Here is a 19366-nt window from a genome sequence, read left to right on the forward strand (position 1 = left end):
TTCTGTGCCGCACAGCTGCAGCGCAGCTCTGCCTCTTGCCTTTGGGCCCTGCTTCTTCAGAGGCCTACCTGCTATGGCAGGGTGCATCGGGAGGGCCAGAGCTCTCATTACAGCTACAATGAAATAATTATGAATGGTGTGCAGAGACCTCATCACAAGAATATCTATTGTATTATTTATTCAGTCAGTCCCCTGGTTCAGGGGGAGAGAACACATATAAACTTGCAGCCATGCTTCTCTCCTCCTCATTCAAGCTGCTGTTTGCTGCTCAAAGCGGAGGCCCACTCTGGCTCGGTCTCTTCCTTTCATTCTGTGCTCTTCTTCGTTCTTTCTCTCTACTTGTTTTTGCTTCAGGAGCCGCACTGGGAGCATCTACAGGGACCCCGAGGCTTCTTTTTCTCTACACACCTCACCAGACGGATACAAGCAAAATATAAACAGAAAAACTCTCTGCTTTTACATCTAAGCGATGGTCAGTAAACGATTTACTTTTAAGATATGCTGTATTAGCAGTATCTGATGTGTAATGTTCCTGTGGGAAAAGAAACAAAGAGGTCCTTTGAGGGTGTGCAGAAGAAGGATAATGGTGCCTACTACATGAAAGCTTCATCTGCACCAAGAGAAGAAACTTTGTTGCTGTGCCCCGGTCGCTCACGCATGGAACTGCAGCAGCAGCAGCAGCATAGCAGGCGCAGCACAATGGGCCTCATTCAGAGGCAGCGCTGCATGTGAAGGTGCTGCAAACGCTGATGGAGAATAAAGAGAGAGGGAGAAAGAGAGAGGGCTGCAGTGACAGCTGCATCATGGAGATCAGGAGGGAGGCATCGCCCCGGGCGCGACAGGTGAGTGATGCTGCTGCGCGGCTGACTGTCCGGCTGCCTGGCTGGAAGCACTCAGAGGAGGATAATTACAGTGTTACTGCACGGCTGGTGTGGCTGAGATGCGGCTTGGATGGTTCTCACTGCGACACAAAGACACTCTTATTAACAGCAATATTTTAGAAAGATAACAGTGCTCTCTGTTTTGCTCCAAAACACACTAAACGTGATAAGAAGCTGCTCTGCACAATTCAGCAACACTTTCTAGCCTTCTTGTTTACGTTTACATTTTTTATGATAAAATAAAAAATTAACATTCACTACATAAAAACACATGTAACCTATTTTCCTTACTATCCGACATTAAATCATTGTCTTTTATAAGTTATAATTGTTTATTGCTGAAGTTTACAGAAATTTCCATACATTTTGATTTATGACTCAATAGTTTGCTGTAATTTTGGCCCACTCCTCCTTGCAGAATTGCTTTGACTTGCTTTGTCCACAATTATTCTCTGGGCCCCGAGATCTGGGCTTTGTGATGGCCACTCCGAAACATTGGTTTTGTTGTCCAGAAGCTAATTCTTAACTAATTTGATGGCATGCTAATCGTCAATTTGTAAAATCCATTTGAGCCAAAGCTTCAGCATATTGGTTTATGTCTTGAGATGTTTCCTCAACATTTCTACATAATGCTCTTTCTCTGTTTTGCTCTAAAACACACTAAACGTGATAAGAAGCTGCTCTGCACAATTTAGCAACACTTTAGCGAGGTCACCAGTTGCTACCACCTCTTTACTTCCCAGCTGTGTGGATGTTCTCAGATTTTCTCACTTTTTCCTTCATTGATGATGGACAAACATTTCAATGTTAATTTCCTCAACCCATTAGAATGAACATATTTGTACTGAATCAATTAGGAAAACTCCAATCTGCCTTTTTTATGATGCCATAATGGCTTCTTGTTCACTGAGTGGCCTTTCAGTTCATGTCCTGAGGTTGATACTCACACTTCATACCAAAATACATTCATCCCTGAGTCACAGAAACCAATCTATTTGCTGAACAGTACGATGGCTCGACATTCCCATGGTGTTTAAACGTACATGTACAGTAATTGTGTGAGTTGATGAACATGGCACCCCAGGGATCTGGAAATTTTATCTAAGGATAAGCTACATTTGTGGTGGTCTACAATTTTCTTCCTGATATCTTTGCTAAGTTGTTTGGATTTTCTTTCCCACAATTTCATAAAAGGAAGCAAAAGTTTGAGGTGTTGTCCTTAAAATACATCCACATGTGTGCCTCCATTCAACTTCAACACGAATGTTGGTAATCAGTGTCGGAAAATTAATATATATTAGTAGTGAATGTCATTATTTTGGCATCACGATAATATAAAGTCGTGTATTATCAGCATATTGTAATACTCTATAATGTAAGATAGGGGAAGAGCTCAAAAGTGTCTCAAGAATCTATGTGATCTTTTTGTGCATGGTACAGGTGCTTAACAAGCTATGTTACTTGTTAAGCCCCTGTAATGATACTTTTTATTTTCACCTCCTTACATGTAAGAAAACAAAGATTCAAACTGACATGTCGATCAGCTGATTCCCTCTCTCTGCATTTGTCTTCTCTCTTCGTCTCTCGTGTCAGCAGATGCTTTCTCAGCATTGCTCTGTGGAGACAGTTTGGGTGCTGCTTGGTGGGACACAATGAGAGCACTTCATCAATAATGCAAAATGTTTCAGTGGAAACTGCCTGGCAACCACCACTGCAACGCCTGCATCCTGTATCGGAGAGAGAGAGCCTGAGAAACAAGAGAGAGGGAACCGCCGTGTACGTAGCTGAGCTGAAGAAGGCAGGAGGGGAGGTAAAAAAAACTGGTCTGAGATCACAGGGAGAAAGAGATGAAGCTGTTTTTATGATGAAGCTGTTTTTATGTTCTGCTGTTGATCCTACAAGTCTGAGAGACTTATCCAGTAGATCAGCAAACTGTTCCGGCATTGATGGGGTGTGCTTTTCGTTCTCTGTCTCGTTTTCGTCAAATGAATTTGGCAAATTATTTAGAGTGATACAAATTTAGTTTAATCATTGTGATTATTAATGTATCAACAAGTCATTAGCAAAAGCCCCGCTGCATTTATCGACAGACCTGGAAAAGATGTTTATGAAAGAACTTCAAATTAATTCATCAGGATCAGAAATTCAAAAGATTACAAGGAGAGTTCTGGACTGAACACTTTGGGGCAATGGTTTGGAAAAGATCTAGCATTGGAGAAGAAATCTAATGCAGCCAAGGAACACAGAAATATATTGTTAAGATTAAAGATCTCAGGAATCGCTGGAAAATGTCCAGTATGGAAAGAAAACAAACAAGAGCTGAAGACGTGTCCATTCAACGGCCTGGCGGTCAATTAAAGAGTCTCCTGCAGTGTTTTAAACATTCATCACTGCCCTCCTCCCCCGATTTGTAGCAGTGAATTATTAAACCTTCACCTATTTTTAAATTATTTAAATAGTAGATGTATTTTTTAAACACCTGGCTCATTGGAAGATTTTACCAAGGGAATCCCTTCTTGGTCTGATCAACACTCAGAGGGACTCTGGTGAGTTCTAGCAGCTACTGATAGTCGTCATAGGCTCTGTTTTTATCAATGAATATGTGTTAACACAAAGAGTGGTCATTATAATTTTTTTTCAAAAGCTTAAGCGTGACTTTGAGAACACTGCTCACAGTTAGCACAAGACCTTAGATTATTAGCAAAATGGAAGATTCCATTCAAAACTCTGCAGTTTCTTACAAAAACTAAATTTTCTCAAAAAACATCCAACACATTCATCATATGGATTCAGTTAAACATTGCTATGTTAATCTTAAAAAGAGGATCTATTATGTAAAATTCCTTTTTTGCACATTTTTATTCTTCTTTTTGGGTCTCAATTCCTTCTAAAAACAGCCAGGTTTTTTTGGAAATAAGTAAAAATTTTTGGTGTCCTGAAAACGAGCCATTTCAAAAACTTTCCGATTGTTAAGTGACAATAAATGGACAGTGCGCCACTACCTAGCATAGCTCCAGCATGTTTGGTCAGCTGGTTTTACCTGTGTATGCAATGTTCAATGGCTGCTGGAAAAGACAAGTGTTTTGTTGTTGACTTACCCTCCAGAAACTCTTGCTGTATTCTTGCTGGCTGTGCAGGAGGTTCTACTTCTGCTTTTGAAAGATGTACAGTTGTGTTGTTGCACATCTTTTTGCAGCTGGGGGGCGTAACCAGCAGCAACCTATTAAACAAAATATGATTTGATTTGGTTTGATTTGGATTCAAAGTGACAGAGACCCTAAAACAGCTCATTGTGTAAGGAGCTCAACATAGGCAGACCTGAGCAGACAAAAATATCATTATCTAAGAATTATTTTGTGCAAAAAATGTAATGAATATGTTTATTTATAGCTGATGGACCTCTCGTAACCTGGTCCGTAGCATAATAGGTCACCTTTAAAACACTTGTAGCACTTACACAAAGAGTAAAAATAAATTCAACAACACTACACAGTTTGTTATACCTGAGTAGTTGTGGGACAATTTTAATTTTAGTGTGTCAGCATTCGCAAGAAAATGTAATCAACTTGTGAGTCATGATAAATCACCTATAGTTATGTACATTAATGAAACCTCTCTGTATCTGGGAGGTGGTGGATTGGGGCTCGGTGTTGTTCCTCCCATCTCTCCCTCTTTAAAACCTGATTAATACTTGATGCTACGATGATAGCTACCCGTTGTACGGCAGCATTTGGCGGATGATTGAGACTATTGGGAAACGTCACTCTGTGTGTGTTTGTGTGTGTGTGTAGGGGGTACTGCCCAACTTTGTTCGGGTGATTAAGGCCACATGTTATTGATTGCTTGAAGTTCACCATCGCCATAAATAATTCCAGAATAAACAATCGCCTTTGTTAGCCACACTGACAGCCTTTCATTGAAGAGGAGCTGCATTTTTTATGCTTTTTTTTACCTTTATTTAAGTTGTACAAGAGTGATTTCTTATTTACGAGATGTGCAAACCATTCACACACTCTGACGTGAACAGTGGACCATTGAACTCTGTGAAACAGAATACCCTGAACACATTTACCAAATTTTCTAAAGCAGCACCTTGGTTGAGTTCTTGTCCACATTAAATATTTTGCTGAACTGATATTTTTGCCTATTTCAGTCACAGACAAACTAAACTAAACTCTTGCTGCCTTCACATGAATAAAACATAAAGGGATCACTGCTCCCAACACACTCAATAATTGTTTACATCCCTTTTGACATTTTCAATTGTTTTCCCCATTTCTTTTAAATAATCTGTTGCTTTTATGAGCAAATAAAGAGCATATTTTGACTTTTTTTAATTATCCCTTTCCACGTTTCTGTGAAACTGAGTATGCTATTTTTAATCATGTCACATGTTTTCTTCTCTTATGTTGTAAGTTTGTCCTTAGTGTTCAGTGTATTTTGAAATTCTTTGCTGCTGCTACACCGACATTTCGCAACAAAGAGGGAGTAATAGTTATTCATATTCTATTCTCCTCATTGTCCTTAGACAAATTCTACCTTACTGACCCGAATCTGACTGTATGGAGATGCACCTTTGCTTTCTGTTGCATTGTGTTGAATAAAATTAATCTGTTGTTTCTGAATCAATTAACTGAGAGATAATGGGAAGAATTAGATTTGTTTTAACTCCCTGGAATTAAAATTCTCTTGTGGTTTTGCCATAAAACCAACTCATCTTAACCTGTAGGTGTTTTGTACAACTCAGGACTAATAATTTTATAGGTTCATGTATGAAGATGAAAAAAAAAAAAAATCTGGAATGCAAAAAAGTAAAAAAAAAAAGAAATGTATAAAATAAAAAAATGCGTCATGTTCTTGGCCTGGAGCATTTCATCCTTTAATACACTTGTTGTGACTGATACTGTAGCCTTGATTACGTCAGACTTCTTTTATTCAGAAGCCACACACAATGCCTTCCCCTGAGAGACAATAAATATTTTACTTTAATGCTGTTTTCATTTATATTTTATGATCAAATGTTAAGGAATGAGCTTCCCTTCCACTTTAATACCTACAGGGTAAACTATATTATGTCTGTTGCAGATCAAAGACAAAAACAGAACATAGGTAATAAATTCAAATGAGCAAAAAAATAAAAAATGCTTTTGTGACTAAAGAAACGACATAATCCTAAACTGGTACTGGGATTGAAACAGAGCCAGAAGTTCAGCAGCACAGAAACAGCCAGAGGATTTTTGAAGTGTAAAAGGATAAAAACTGTAACAGCAAAAAACTGGGGCAGTTTTACAGCGAGGAAGTCTAATCAGCTTTGCTTTGGTTCCTGAAAGCAAAACTAAAAGTAAATGAGATTGAGTCACTTACAATTCACCAGACATAAAGTTTAAATAAAATTTTGCATTAATTGTATGGAAAGATGCAAAACCTGTTAATCAGGCTAATTAGAATCACCCAAATTATTTCTAGTTGCTAAATGATAGAATTGAGAGAAAATTGTTGAGATGAATCTCCTTAGAGAGGAGGACTGACCCTCCTCTCTAAGGAGGAGGATGACCAGCCACTAGAAGAGGAAGAAAACATTTCCCTAAATGCAAGATAAAAATCCATTATACAAACCAAAGTGTTTGGCTACATTTGGAGGGAAAGGATGGAGTCCATCCTAATAGCGAAGTATGGAAGTGGAAGCATCATGTTGTGGGGGACCAGTGTTCTTTATTTAATATATGAAATCATGAGGAAAATAACTGAATGTGTTCAGACTCCAATTTACACAGGAAACAGTGTTCACATATTAAGTGCTTCAAATATTTTGTTTGTATTTCATCTTTTATTTTTTTCTATTCAGCAAGCTAAGAGGTTCCAGTTTGGTTATAGTTTATAAATATGTCTAGGTGTGATAATATGAGAAAACCACAATTTTCTGTTTATTCAGTCAGTATTTAATATTGCTGACACAACGTCATGTTAAAATATGTTGAGTTGTTTTTAATTTAGCATATTATGAAAAATGTAGCACTTCGCGTTATAGAAAGATGGTCAACCTTGTTGCTACAAGAGAAAACTCAGGTTTTTAAGAAATTAGAAACTTATCAATTTGTCAATCAATAAAATAGATCAACTTTAGGTTAACTCCATAATCAATAACTTGCATCCCTAAAAGCAGCATAAACCTAACTTGAATAAAACGAAACAAATATCTTGAATAAAAATCTCTCTCACTATTCTGGCATTTAGCAAACAGACATAATTTAAGTGTCTCTTTTCTTCAGTATTTAAATGTCTGAACTGTAAAGGGATAAACTGAGCACATATATGGGAGATCAAATGAAACCAACGCTGAGGACTGAGGATTAAAGCAACCGATACAAGTGGCTCTAAGTGTTTTCCTTCATGTGAGCCTACTGGGAGGCTCTGGTGGTATTCCAATGCCTCTGAGACAACCTCATCTATATTACATCATCTTTACCATGAGCTCTGATTGCCCTGCAGAGACGCAAAGGAACAACGAGACAAGAGCTGGACTCAAACGCAAGGAGAGACAACAGAGGAAAACCATGGAACATAAAGGAATGGAAATAAAGCAGAGTGAAAGCAAATATGAAGAACTCTGGAGAGCGAGAAGAGAAGAAGACCGGGTCCTCCAGTGGAATCCGGGACAAGTCATGAAAAAGAAACTATAAGAAAAGGAAACATAAAGAAAAGAAAACATTGAAACAAGATGATGGGATGCTCAAAAATAGAAGTGAGATGCTTTTATGTTAAACGACACACCCAACTCTTGAGTTGTCTTTGCACCGCTCCACACTCACACACACAGACTCACCCAGGGAGACACACTCCCATCAGCCTCCTGTCCCTCTGCATTAGGAGCCGCCTCGGGGCATGCGAGGCTCAGACATACTGAGGCAGCCGGGCAGAGACAGCAGAGTGGAAGTAGGGGGAGATCAGTCTGTTAAGAGCTGTCGTTTAAATAAAAGTTAGCTCTGGGAGCGGGCGCTAACACACACTGTGGGGGGCACAGTGGGTTGAAGGTCTACGGCTACGTTTCCATTACCACTTGGTGCAAAACCTTGTAGATATTCTACTGCCAAAAAAAAAACAACATAAATCACATTTGTAATGGAAATGCAGCTAGTGTCACATTTCCATTAAATAAGAAACATAATGAAAATCACTAGAATACATTTGTCCACGTGATAAGTCATTAAAAACATGCCACACATGCTGTCACAACTTAAAATTGTACAAACAACCTATAGCACAAAGGAAGCGAATAGCTAAAACCCGCAAATACCCTTGTAAAAATGTATACAACTGCCAATTTTGATTCTTCAAACACCAAATATATGGTCCAGATGGACGCAGTAGTGAATTGGTGGTGGATGGTCACCACGTCCCAACACAGCTGTGACATCAGCAAGGAGGTGGTGGAGTCATGCTTTGGGCCGGAGTCATGGGGAGAGAGAGAGAGAGAGCTGGTCGGCCCCTTCAGAGTCCCTGAAGGTGTGAAAATGACCTCAGCAAAGTATATGGACTTTCTGACTGATCACTTTCTTTCATGCTTCAAAAAGAAGAGCCAAAATCAGCTTCATAAGATAAGAAAAGATAAGATTTATTTGTCATTGTCATCAACAGATTACAACGAGATTGAGATTTGCTCGACTCGAGTGTGACAATGCACCATCTCATGCTGCAAGGAATACCACTGTGTCATTGGCTGCTATGGGCATAAAAGGGGAGAAACTCATGGTGTGGTCACCATCCTCCTCTGACCTCAACCCTACTGAGAACCTTTGGAGATTCCTCAAGCAGAAGATCTGAAGGTGGAATGCAGTTCATATCAAACCAGCAGCTCTGGGAAGATATTCTGACATCCTGCAAAGAAATTCAAGCAGAAACTCCACTATAAAAATGTCACTGTAGAATTTACAGTAACTTACTGGCACCAGGATTGCCAGCCAGTTACTGTAATTTTTACAGTAAAGAAATTACAGTAATTTTACAGTAACCTTGCTGTAATTTTTTTACACTAGCCTTACTGTAATTCTATTACAGTTTTACTGTAATTTTATTGCAGTTTTACTGTGATTTTTATTACTATCTTACTGTAATTTGATTAGTGTTACTGTAATTTCTTTAAAATAGCACAGTAAATATATAACATGGTTACTGTGATTTCATCACATTGTTATAATAAAATTACAGTAGTCTTGTAGAATTACAAAAAGTTGTCATTTTATAGTATTTCATGAAACCGCATACTTTGCTAGCTTTTAAAAGTTTAAATGTAAATTTGCAACTCTCAAAAAAATTTTAATTTTCTAATAAAAAGAAATATACATATATATTATAAAACTACTTTATTTTATTGTCAATTTAAATCTGACAAACTGAAGCAAAACAAAATATAGTATTTTGCAACAGCAATATTTGCTTGCTACATATTGCAACCAAAGCAAAAAAATACTCTGATCTAAATACATAACTGATACATTTACCCTCAATCGCATGCGCTAATGCGTTAATGTTGACAGTCATGTGTGCTAGAGGAAAAAAAACAAAAAACAGTTGAGGCATCCTACTCTCAAACAGCTTCCGCAGAAAGACCAGAATATAGCCATCTGCAAATTCTAGGTGAACTGAGCTAAGAAGCACTTGTGTTGCACATAATGCTAGCTGAGAAATAACCATAGTTAGCTTTAGCAAACAAGCGAGAGTAGCTCAATATAACCATATAAAATATATTTTTGTACACAAACACAAAACTGCAATACAAAGTTTTTAATAGAAAGAAATACCTTGTTGTCATATTGCTGAAAATAGTTAGCACTGCAAAAAAATGCTTCAGGTTTTCAGAGATAATTCCAAGGCAGTGTTATCTACTGCAGGTATGACAATAACTACTCATAAGTGCATCAGAGAACCATGTTTTTTTTAAAAAATCATCCCATCATAATTATTGGGTTTTTTTAGGTTTTTTTATGATTTTATGAGTCATATTTGTCTTTGAGATAGTCTTTCTGGTTTATTGTTATTTTTAATGCACAACTCTGGTTAGAATGTTTCAAATTTACATAATAAATGATTGTATTAATTAGACATGATTCAATTTATTAAGTAAAAAGTGAAGATTTATGAAATTCAGGATTGTTTATTTGAAAAATAAAATGAAAGAAAAAAAATACACAAGAGATCCAAAGAGGAAATTTTTGTCTGCAACCATAAATGTGCACTGAGACCAGATCTGACAATCTCAACAAAAACACACAAAGCAACTTTTAATCCAGAATTTGATCACTTTGATCACTAGCTAAGTCATTAGTACTGCAGATTTTAATCAAAATAAAGTTCTTCAAACTTGTATTGATATCAAACAAACAAATGTCTTGTTTCTGAAATTGAGCTGAATTTGCATGGGCGAGAGAATAAGAGTGAGGGAGGGGAAGTGGGAGGGATGATGGGTTCTTTAGTGGTTGTGTGATCGCAGCCACCAGTTCCACAGCTGGTGCACCAGCAGGCAGCCCAGCCTGGCCATATGTTGCCTGGGCTGCTCCCATTGCTCCCATTATCCTCGGAGTGTAGCCTCAACCCACCCCCCCACCCCCTCCACACACACCCCCACACCCCACCACACACACACACCCTCACTCCCAACTTCCCTATCCCAAACCACCAGCATTACAATGCTCTTACACTCCCCCTCCACCCTGACCCAGTGCCACTTTCAGCTCCCACCACAGCTATTATGGTTTCAGAAAAGACTTCTACAGTATCCAATCTGAGGCCGGTTGGCCACATAGCCATTTTTAAACTGGGATTACTGTGGGCCTTTAGGGAACCTAATGCTACAGATAAATGATCATATGCATCAAAGACAACGTTTTGTTGGTTTATTGTTGGTCTGTTTATGAACAGAAGCAGAGAGGATGATTATAGACCCCAAATAGCTTCACATTTCTATTCATCATGAGATAAACAACAACTAAACTACAACAATTACAATATAGATCAATAAAAAAGATAGAAATAGCCTTTATTGGGGACAATAAATAGCAGCAACAAATATAAATGTTCATACAAAAAGTGATTTAAAGTGTTAAAAATAACATATATACAAAAAAATAGGATTAAGAATAATAATGTAGAAAAATTCTGCACAAAACTACAACAGAAAATACTGTGCAGAAATAGGCATATGTGACTGACGTCCAACTGAATCTAACAGCATTTTACAAGATAACTAGACCAAGTTCATGATTGTGGGTTCAAAATATCAAATCCAGTAATAACAATTAATATTCAATCAATTCAGTTCAATTTATTTCAGCACGATCATATGGCCAGATTCAGATAAGAGAATAGAATAGAAATTTCATTCAGTTTCCCACACTGGGGAAATGTATATGTTAGATGTACGGTAATCATAATGATTATTACATCTAACAGTCATTATTTGTTAGATGTAATAAATAATGACTGTATACATTATTTGTGTCGACCAACATCTCAATGATGCTGTTACATCAAAATTTTTCCAGTGTGGGAAAATGAAGGAAATTTCTATTATTTTCCAATCAAACTTTTTACTGAAGAGAACAAGATTGACCATAATAAACCATACTGCACAGAACATACTGTACATGTACTAGCTAACCTACAGTCTAATGTGATAATATTTATAGCACAGTGCAAACAGTCGGTTGATCATTAATAGAACTTTAATAGCAAAGTTTCTCAACTAAAGAAACCCAATTACTATGTTGAGTTGAAAAACAGGACACAGGATGAATGGAAAAGAAACGTTTTAGAACACAGTTAAGTTCAAAATTATTCATATCCCTGGCATATGTAGGCTTGAGGTATTTTTTGTTATTGTTGTTGTCATGGTTTCTATAGATTAGAAGTAATATGAACATTATGGAGTGGTTCCCAACTTTAGTCTGAGAGAGAATCTGTAGAAAGAGCTAAAGACCAGGGTGATGGCAAACAGGCTTTTCAGTCTCCCAGGCTTAGAGCTCATCTCCAAAGATAAATCATCAAAATACTAGTTTCATATTCAAATTCAAAAATATTTTATTGATCCCAAAGGGAAATTAAGTGTTGTTGTAACTCAGATTAATTCCAAATTTCAAAGAGCTACAGTAGATAGTGGTGGCTGTTGGCAGGAAAGATCACTTGTATTACAACAAATTTGAAGAAACCTCAAACTGAATACATACACTCTGTTTTCCCAAGACTTTCTGGAACTTATTAAAGCCTGAAGAAATCTGATCCACAATTGTAAGAGAGGTTTGATTTCGCTAATGAAAAAAAATAAATTTTCCTAGAGAGGTTATACATATTGTCTAATATGCCATTTCTTAATGTACTAAGCCAATTCTGCTTCAATGTTTTTTTTATTATCATTAACTGTATATTTTCCATCTTCATTCCCGTCATAAACAAATTACCTAACTATAGGTCCAAATTTAACAGACGTAGAATTTACAACTCATTCAAACAGCCTTAGACAAAATCGATCTTTGTGACTCAGTGAGTTTGATTGATCACTCTGTGGTCTTCAGTGTGACAGGCTCACTGACAGCCACTTCAGAGTTCTCACAAGCACCTACACCTATAAATATCAGTTTCAGAAAATTTCAGAAAAAAATCCTTAATTGTGAATATTGATACCTTAAAAACATTTAACATCAACACTTGGGTACTCTTCAAATCTTTGTTAGATGTTTGTGATTTTTAAGTCTCAATCAACGGGTTCTGTGCCATTACCTAGCAACCCCAGTGAAGCCCAGCCCTGTTACCTAGCAACATAACTGCAGCTCCAGCACATTTGGTCAGCTGGTTTTACTGCTGTATGTGGTGTACAATGGCTAAAAGGGAAGTGTTTTGTTGTTGACTTACCATACAGAAACCACTTGCTGCATTCTTGTTGGTTGTGCAGGAGGCTCCACCTCTGCTTATCAAATAAGAAATTGCATATCTATTTGCAGCCATTTTTGCATGCAGGTGTAAATGTTGAGCAGGGGAGCTTAGTTGCATTTAAATCAGTGTTTCTCAACCTTTTTTGGGCCAGAGCCCCCCTGTCCATTGTCCAGGTCCCTTTACCGCCCCCCATCAAAGAATCTGTAAACTACTTTGTACTGAATATTATTGTATTATTAATATTACTATCATTATTGTTGATGTTTTGATTTTTATGGTTGTATTTATCATCAAAAATAATTTCCCAGAGAACAAACAAGCCATGTGAATAGAAACTATTTTTACAGGCGTCTACGAAAAATGCAACGAATGAACATTCAAGTTAAAATTAGTATGGCTAACAGCAGCCAATCAGAGAGGACAAAAATATTCTTGTTCTGTGCAATTTTCTGATGTTAGTTGCTAAATCTTTCACAAAATGACCAGATAAAAGATGTACAACAATACCAGTTTAAACTTTGATCTATTTGCAAGACGACAGAGCTCTGCGACATTAAAACATGGATAGAACTGCAACTATATTAATCATAACTCTCCTTCTCTTCAGTGTTTCTGTCAGTTTCTGGTGGTGCAGCTCTGTGCTGCCTTCAGGAGAATGGGACATCTGAGTATCATCCATAAAATTTCACCCACATGGCATTTACTGTGCAAATCAGTGCATTCAGTGGAAAACCAAAGCTTCCAGATCTTTAATGCCGTACAAATATGGGACAGAAACATTGATTATATCTTTATATAGACCTGACTATTGATTTATAGATGAATAGTTTTACTGGACAGAAATTGCAAAGAACAAAACTGGTTCTTAGTGAAATCCTAATGAGTCAAGTTGAAAGTGTCATGGAGTCACTGAACAGCCTCATGATATTAACACTGTTATGGAAAATAATATTAAAGAAATAAATATATTGAAACTAATTAAAAACATAAATAAGTGATAAGTTCCTTATTGTTATCGTCTGTAAAACAATTTTCTTCTTAGAAAATGCCATGGGTTTGTTGAGAGATGTGCTCTCAACAAACCCATGGCACTTCAACAATATTATTTTACCTTTTATCTAAAAATAGTGTCTGTTTGTTCTTGCCATATAGTCCTCTATATTAATTATTACTTGAATGGTCTTGCCATACCAGCTTATTCCTCTGTATTTACTTTAGTTTCTTAGTTTATTCTTGGATTTTGTTCTTCATTCATTTCCATTTAGTTTTCTTTGATTAGTATTCTCCTCTCTTGGTTTATTGTTATGTCCTCTTTAGTTTCTTTCCTGTTGCTAGTTTTATTTTATTGTTTGTACTGACGTTCACCACCAGTAATCTTCACTCATCACCTGCTGCGCCGCCGCCGCCTAATCATCATGTGTTTCATCTGATTTGCGTCTCAAAGTGATTTTTCATTGTTAACCGCCGGTTTCACTGATTCTGATTCACATCTAGTTCGTTACTCCGTTCTACGTCTCGGTTCTCCTGTTTCAGAGTTTTGTTCAACGTGCTTGTCGTTTTTTTTTGTTTGTTTGTTTGTTTTTTTTACCCCCTGCGGTGCGGAGCTGTCGGGAAGAGTATGGATGGAAAAAAAGCAGACTGTCGTAAACCTTTTAAAACAACGGGAAAAATCCAGGTATTCTGATGATTAAAATTCAAAAGTGCTGTGGTTCTACCGTTTCATACCGGATCACTTTCATCACCGATGTTAACTGTATAAAATGAACGCTCTCTATCCTGGAATCACCCATGGAGGGATTTATTTATTTAAATTGGTTAATTATTCTGAGGGATACACAGTGAGGGTGTCGTGATTTTAGTAATTACATGTAAAAGCGATATTCTGTTGTCCTTCCATGGACAACAGGGCAGCATCCAGCCAAACATTAAAACACTTTTTAATATAAGTTGCTGCTTTGACATGACTACAACACTGCCAAAACATATGTTCAAAAACCATCACTAAAACATAAAATATTTGAAAATCAGACACCAGACAAGTGAATCACAGCACCGTCATCAGCCGGTGTAAGATGAATTGATGAGGCGAAGCTACCATTAGCAGGAGAAGCTAACAAACACTGAAGAGAAGAAGAGCAACCATGGATACAGTTGCAGCCAAGCATGTTTTAATGTTACATAATACCGTTTTAGCAAGTTGCTCAAAGTCTAAACTGGTATTGTTGTGCATATATGGTGTAAAGTTTACCTTCGGGCGAACAGCCCCCAAAGGAATCGCAGCGCCCCCCTTTTGTAAAAATTTCCTCCAGCGCCCCCTGTCGTCCACTGAACGCCCCTGTTGAGAAACGCTAATTTAAAGTAACAGAGGCCCTAAACAACTTATTCTGAAAGGAGCTCAAAATAGACAAAACCAACCAGACTAAACTCTGATTATCCAAGAATGATTTTGTGCAAAAAATATAATGAGCTTGTTTTGTATAGACCGTAGACCTTTTCCAGAAACTATAATAGGTCACCTTTAGAGTTAGTATACAGAGTATAAAATTACAATAACTGTAGTTATTCTCTTAAACTGAAACAGTCTGATTAAATATTAAAATCAAATATTTAGCAGTAACCATGCAAGACAAGCTTAATTTCTTTCCGTTATTTCTTTTTGGATTATTCTCTGTTTGGGTGAGCAAGAGCAGAAAGAACTCCTCCATCACGGTTTCCTCACCACCCGGCCCCTCGTCCTGTGTGGGCCCCTGGCAGAGATTCAGGGTCATCTACAGTTTCACAATTCCTGCTCTCACTGCTGTCACTTAGCTGCCCCCTGCTTACACACAGCAAGCCACATAATCACATCATCAGTGCTGGCTTTTAATCTGCTCCACCATCCCTGCCTCTTTTTCCATTAATCAGTTCTTTATAGCTTATTACAGTACATCTTTATAATATGCATTATGACTTTATATAAATAGAAATATAAACACAATTAGAAATTTTGGGATTTATGAATTATTTACTATTTTAGAAGCAACAGCTGATCAGAACCCCTGATGGCTTCAGGGGTCAAAGGTGAGCTTCATTTGAAGTAAACCTTAATATTAATATTACAGTCAGTTATGCCTCTGTTTAGCTGAATTATTTTCCCACCAAGGTAAATTATAGTGTAGATTAATACTGCATGAAATCCAAAATAAAAGTTCTGATTTAAACAAAACAATTTTAGGTTTGCTTGTTCCTTTTTTCATTATTTTTTCATTGTTTCCTCTTAAGAAGAAAAGAAAAGTCTTGGTAGGAAACACCACATCCCCAGGAATGTTTGAAAATAATGAATTAATAAGATTAAAATTAATCAATGTGAAATTAAAATCAACTAACAATTTTATTCAATAAAAAAAATAGGAAAAAAAATCCAACTGAAGCCTAGGAATATAAACAAATGTGATAGACGAATGAGCTGTTTTCTCCTTCCAAAGCCTGCAAACAGCAGAAAAAGTGTAGTAACGGACTCGCAGTTAATCCTCATTACATATTGATACAACAGATCATACAGTAAAGTGAGTATTAAGTATTAAGCACTTTAAACCCCCCACTCCTTCTCCAAAAATTGTGAGCCAAATCTGTGAAGCTTTAATGTTTTATTTACTGTGAGCTGGTGAGCAGCAGTATGATAATTATTTGCCTCTGCTGTGGGGTTTGGAGGATTCCTGAGTCACATTCCTCACTGTGACAGTTTGATGTTATGGCACTCCCACACCCGCACCCCGCCTGCCCCCCGCACACGCCCGCATGCACTCACACACACAAACTGAAAAACAAATTATAAACATGATCTTAGACACACATAAAATCCAGTGCATATATAAAGTTTTGCATGTGAGTGTGTTTGAGCTATTTGGGGTCCAAAAGCAGAAATATTGTGGAAGAGACAAGATTCTGCAAAGTGTAACAAAATATGTGTTTTTCTCAGGCTCAGCCATGAAGAACAAATCTTTAACATTCATTAAAACACTGTGGAATTTCCAGAATGTTATAGTGAGTGACAAACTTCTTAGTCACTCACTCACTCTTGATAGTTTTGATTTGGCCCAGACTATTAATATAAAGAAGACATGTGTCATTTGCCATGTCCTTTACATTCCACATTAAACTTAAAATATATTTGCCACAATACAGCCAAAATTATAAACATCCTGCCCCAGAAACATACATGTCCACAGTGCAAAAACACAAAATCTTATCAAGTATTTTTGGTCAAGTTTCTAGTGCAAATATCTCAGCTCACTTAAAAGACAATAAAACTAACTTGCAAGCATCTTTTCAGTAAGATGTAAGAGCTTGTCAAGTCAATAAATCCTTAATATTTATTTTAAAATAGTGTCAGATTATGTCACTCATACCAAGACATTTTCCACAAGTTAGAAGTGAACGGATCTAGTATTTTAGATTATTTTCAACTGTTGCTAAATAATTATTTATTTCAATATTAATAAATTATTGACAAAAAACAAGTTTATGTATCTTGCTCAAAGGTTAGATTTAGGTGCCAGGTTCCCCAAACCTTTTAGAAAGGATCCACCATTCAACTTTGTTTAGCAGCGACCTTTTGAGGCATATCCTCCTTGCACAGGGGACCGGTGACTGTCTCCATGATTATGTTAGACATTACACAACATTTCTGTGTTAAAAAGGATTTATATTATATAATAGTGTAGCCGTTTTGATGTGATTCCAGCACTAATTGATTCAGCTGTGTTTACTTCCTAGACAAAGCCAAAGCTTCCATTAAATGTGTGTAAACGGTTTATGTTTCCTATAGAATGTACTCTTCTCCTAATGCAAATTTTTTTTATGTCTGCTTTGTCGTCATATCGGCTCCTATACCAATTAGCTTTCAATAGTTGCATTGATTTTATTATTAACTATATATTAACAGATCAGGCTCTTTTTGTATGGAGCACTCTAAGGGACAGGGGGCTGGATTATTATTTTTTCGTTACCTTGCAAAAACCTTACATTCTCTTACAACAAATGTGCAAACACATGCTCATGAAAACTGCCTTTTATTCACCATTCAGATCAACAGACACAAAAAAAACAACCTGTTATTTACCTGGCAAAAATAATCCAAAAATACTCCAATTAGTTTGGATGTATTTCCTCCGTCTTTCTTTCCTTCTTTCTGAAAGTTTCTGCCATGTTCATGCTTCAGAGTAGGGATGGCATAAAGGCACATTAGGCCAAAGTAATAGAAAAAAAGAGTAAACTTCCACAAAAAATTGAGAACATTTTAGATTAACTCCAGACATTTTCTAGATAAAAAAAACAAGAAATGTGTGAGTTTGAAAAGTCCAAAATGTTCAACTTTCCAAACTCAGAAAATTTCCAAAAGTCAAAAATTTCCAAATTTATCTCAATATTTCAAAATTTCTGAGATTTTTGGCAGAAATTTATTCTTTTTTTTTTTTTTTTCAAAAACAATGGCCCTAATATGCCATCATATCTTAAAAGCCCATGTTTGAACTATTTTACTTTGGCTTTTTGCACATAGGTTTTTGGTGAGTTTATCCCAAAGAAAAGATACATCACAAACGAGACATTAACATACATGGAGTTACTCCCTGTAGCCAAGATGCCACATGAACAATGTATTAAATACATTATTGAATGGAATACTTTTGTGAGGTAACACAACAGACAAAAACTTGGTTTTTAACAAGATCTTCTAATGACATAAGTTGTGAAATCATATTAAACAGAATCAGAAGTTCCTTGTCTGTAATCTATTTGTTTCTTCTTTCCTCCAGCATCTACATCCTCAGAGGAAACGGCTGCACTCTTGTCATCAGGACTCCTCCCACTGTCTGTGGTTCGATCATCATCTTGACCAGGAACTTTCTGCAGGAGTTATACAAGGAAATTGTAATATGCTGATGTTTTAAAAACTCTAACTTGTTGAGTGTTCAACAAGATTCTGAAACAAAAATGAATAGAGTTTCTACATACAGTATGTGCCAAGGTCCTTTTCTACTAGTAACACCTGATCCTGGATCTGCATGAAGCCAGTATTATTAGTTGACCAGCTGATTAGTTCCCTCAGTCGGTTAATCAACCAATCAATGAATATAAGAGACTTTTACTCCTGATTGACTTGAACACTGAGCACCAACTTAACTCTCACATCGTCCTCATCATCAAGTCCCCTGTCTTTTTGTGGATGTTTTAAAAACAGGACATACTGTTTATCAGAAAACATATTTTGGAAGTTTTACACTTAATTTCTATAAAGTTTTTTTGTGGTGTAATGCTTCATCTGTAAACCACCTGAAGGAGTCTGTTGTCTTGATTTATGCTCTGAAGCCTCCTTATGAAATCTGAATAAAACAATAACAGGATAAAAAAAAAAAGAAACAAAAAACAGTAACAGAAATGAGTTATAACACATGAAACAATGAGCCGATACATTCTTAAATACCAATACCATCATATTTGCTTCTGCACATTTATCCTGTAAACAGAAAGGGAAAAGTCCTCAAATCTTCATGCTTACCTGCTGAAGTTGTTGGTATGTGTTT

The 19366-nt window shown here is 36.7% G+C and overlaps 1 long non-coding RNA gene across 1 annotated transcript; it reads left to right on the forward strand.

Annotated features, from left to right (window-relative positions):
- The first annotated feature begins 273 nt into the window (after window positions 1-273).
- LOC116728037 (uncharacterized) lies at window positions 274-19114 on the forward strand. Its single transcript, XR_004340929.1, has 3 exons — window positions 274-842; window positions 2478-2691; window positions 18599-19114. It is a non-coding gene; the product is annotated as an uncharacterized LOC116728037 (long non-coding RNA).
- The last annotated feature ends 252 nt before the right edge of the window (window positions 19115-19366 follow it).

This window comes from Xiphophorus hellerii, chromosome 11 (assembly GCF_003331165.1).
Source record: "Xiphophorus hellerii strain 12219 chromosome 11, Xiphophorus_hellerii-4.1, whole genome shotgun sequence".
Taxonomy (NCBI): domain Eukaryota; kingdom Metazoa; phylum Chordata; class Actinopteri; order Cyprinodontiformes; family Poeciliidae; genus Xiphophorus; species Xiphophorus hellerii.